We start from the raw sequence: 3,948 nt of genomic DNA on the forward strand, positions 1-3,948 counted from the left end.
AATTGCTTTGGAATACTCATTCTTCACAATGTTATCCAAAGTTTGTCATGATCCACACACTCAAAAGTATTTACATAGTCAATAAAGCACAAGTAAAAATATTTCTGGTGTTCTCAGTTTCAGCCAAGATCCATCTGTCAGCAATGATACCCCTAGCTCCACATCCTCTTCTGAGCTCAGCTTGAATTTCTTGCATCTCCTTGTGGATATACTGCTGCAACCCATTTTGAATTATCCTCAGTAAAATTTTACTTGCATGTAATATTAATGATGTTTTTCAGTGATTTCCTCAACATTGGGTCACCTTTCTTTGGATTGGGCACAAATATGGATCTCTTCCAATCAGTTGGCCAGGTAGCTGTCTTCCAAATTTCTTGGCATAGATGAGTGAGTACCTCCAGTCCTCCTGCATCAGTGTGTCGAACAAAACTTCAATATGTATTCCATCAATTTCTGGAACCTTGTTTTTCACCAGTGCCTTCAATGCAGCTTGAACTTCTTCCATCAGTACCATTGGCTCTTGATCATATACTAACTCTAGAAGTGTTTGAACATTGACCATTCCTTTTTGGTGTGGTGACTGTATTATTTCTATCTTATTTTGATATTTTCTGGATCACTTAATATATTACCCAGTTCTTTTAGCTTGAGAAATTATGAATGTGCTCTTTCCTTTTGGTTTTCTAACTCCAGGTTTTTGCATATTTCATTATAATAAATACTTCACTTCGTCTTCTTAAGCTGACCTTTAGAATTTTCTGTTCAATTATTTTACTTCTTCATTTCTCCCATTTGCATTAGCTTCTCTATGCTCAAGAGCAAATTTCAGAGTCTCTTCTTACATCTGTTTTGGTCTTTTCTTTCTTTCCTGTCTTTTTAATGAACTTTTGCTTTCTTCCTGTATGTTGCTCTTGATGTCATCCCACAACTCTTCTGGTCTTTGTCATTAGTATGTAACACATCAAATCTCTTCTTGAGATGGTCTCTAAATTCAGGAGGAATATATTGAAGGTGATATTTTGGCTCTCATGAACTTGTTTTAATTTTCTTCAGCTTCAGTTTGAACTTACATACGAGCAATTGATAGTCTGTCTCACAATCTGCTTTGGCCTTATATTGGTTTATGATACTGAGTTTCTCGCTGTCTTGTCCCATAGAGTCAATTTAATTTCTGTATATTCCATTTGGTAAGGTCGAAAACCCTGTACAGGGTCGCTATGGGTCGGACTCGACTCGATGGCACTTAACAACAACAACATGTGTATAGTTAGGTTTTTGTTGTTTAAAAATTGTATTTGCAATAAGTTGTTGGTCTTGCAAAATTCTATCATGCAATCTCCAGCATCATTGCATTCCAATCACCAGTAATTATCAATGCATTTTGATTGCATCTTTGATCACTATAAGACTGAAGAAGTTTGTATAATTCTTCAATTTCATTATTACTGGTGTTAGTGGTTGGTAAATTTGAAATTTGAATAATAGTTGTATTAATTGGTCCTCCTTGTAGACTTATGGATGTTATCATATCACAGACAGCATTGTACTTCAAGATAGATCATGAAACGTTGTTTTTGATGATGAATGTGATGTCATTTCTCTTCAATTTATTGTTGCAAGCATAGTAAACAATGTGATTGTCCAATTCAAAATGGCCAATACCAGTCCATTTTAGCTCACTAATGCCTAGCATATTGATCTTTATGTGTTCCATTTCATTTTTTTACTTCTAACTTTCTTAAGTTCATATATTATATATTTCAAGTTCCAATTATTAATGAATGTTTACTGCTGTTTCTCCTCATTTTGAGTTGTGCTCCATCAGCAAATATAGGTCCTGAAAATTTACTCCATTCATACCATTATGGTCAACTCAACTTTGAGGAGGCAGCTCTTTCCCAGTTGTATATTGAGTGCATTCCAACCTGAGGGACTCACCTTCTGACACTATACTGACAAGGTTCCACTACGATTCATATCTGAAAGTGTTCTCTTGCTAGTCATAAGGTTTTCAGTAACTAATCATTCAGAAGTTGTCTGCCTCTCCTTCTTCCTAGTCTGTCTTAGCTGGGAAGTTCTGCTGAAACCTGTCCACTATGAGCCACCCTGATGTTATTTAAATTACAGGTGGCAGAGCGTCCAACATAACAGCAACACGCAAGCCACCACATTTTGACAAACTGACAGAATAGTGGATCAGAGTTCTTAGATAACTATAAAATATTATTTTTTAATGTTTGATATTATTAAATAAAACCAGTAAGAAAAAAAGATAAGATTTTTATTTTTAACTTATTATCAAATTAATTTCAACTCATGGTGAGCCCATGTGTGTCAGAGTAAAACTGTGCTCCATAGCAATTTCAATGACTGATTTGTTTATAGATCACCAGGTATTTCTTCTGAGGAGGTCTCTAGATGGACTCAAACCTTCAACTTTTCAGTTAGCAGACAAACACATTAATCTTCGTACCACCCTAGGGTAGGAAGTCATGGTGTAGGGTAGAGAAACTCATAAATCAGCAGCCCTGTAACAATTTTTAAGCATTTAGCATTTAATGCCATTGTTGGATCACAGAGAATTTTACAAATATTTTTATATTATCCCACTAGTAAAAAATGTGCAACAGTAATGTCTGTCTACCAATCAATTGAAAATATTTTTTGATATGTTAAATACTTTAGAGGCCAGCTCCTATGAGATAAAAATGAGGAAATGAGAAAGAAAAGTTTGAAGATGGGCTACTGCATTTTAAAAAGCTAACGTAGTGTTTAAACTTATTACACATATCCTTCCTTTCCTGGATATGAAAATTCAGAACTAACGTCCGTCCCACTCTGCCTGCAACTTGCCAAATGACATAAAGTAGAAATGGTTGTCCTGAAATATGCCCTCAATAAAACAGTTTGCTTTTCTTTCTTTTTTTTTTTTTTTTTTCAATTAGCAGGTAATGAGCCATTTTTTTTCTAGTTACAAAAGCATAAATTTTACATTGTCATTTATTTCAAACTGATTAAACAACACATACATATTTCAAAGATTTTATGAAGCTTTTCCTAGAGACTCTCTTTTTATCTTTAAGAGAAAACAATGCTAATAGTTTCCTTTTTCCTATACTCAACAATTATTTACTATCCCTGCTTGATGTAGACTTTCAAAATACAAAGAAAGTTTGGCAAGTTTTCAACATCCTTGTGTAAAGTCTGTTCTTAAGCACTTGTCTGAAAGCATAAAGAGTACTTGCTTGGAGAATTGATAATGTCCCAAGCTCAGTATTTGTATACTAAGGACTGTCAGTTACATTTAGTGTATTCATTCATTGGAATCCACTCTGTTAATCTTCTGTTAGTAACTCCTTTCTGGGAAGCAAGGTGATCAGAAAGAATCGAAGGTAACATAACAATTCCATTTTCTACAAAAAAAATAATAACCCAGGATGTTATGGGTTCAAATTTCAAAGCATGTTACTGTATTTGCAAATTTTAAGTCACACTTGGCAGTTTTTCCAAACACAGTGGTCAGGAACTGAAAAAAATAAACATGTGTTTCCAGGATTTTCTTTTCACAAGCCACACAAAAAGGAATGTTACAACCATGTTTTCACTCTCTTTAAAAAAGTCCTCTCTTAAGGAAGAAAGCTTTGCTGCTTTATGTTATTTTAAGGTAGATGTTACAAAATAACATTAAGGAGCAAGATAAATATTACTTTCACTGTATAAATGAAATCTTAAACTTCCCCAAAGGGATTTTTTTTTTTTTTAAGCTGGTCTATCATTATGCAGAGTTATTTTGTACTACAACACTTAGCACTTTGCATCTTTCAAGTAACATAAAATTTTTAAATAAATAAATAATCTATACGTAATTCTTAGTCTGGTGCCATTCCCATTTGTCAAAAGAACAACTGAGGTGAATGCTCAACTTTCCTGAACAACTGAGGTGAATGC

This window comes from Chrysochloris asiatica, unplaced genomic scaffold (assembly GCF_000296735.1).
Source record: "Chrysochloris asiatica unplaced genomic scaffold, ChrAsi1.0 scaffold00012, whole genome shotgun sequence".
Classification (NCBI taxonomy): domain Eukaryota; kingdom Metazoa; phylum Chordata; class Mammalia; order Afrosoricida; family Chrysochloridae; genus Chrysochloris; species Chrysochloris asiatica.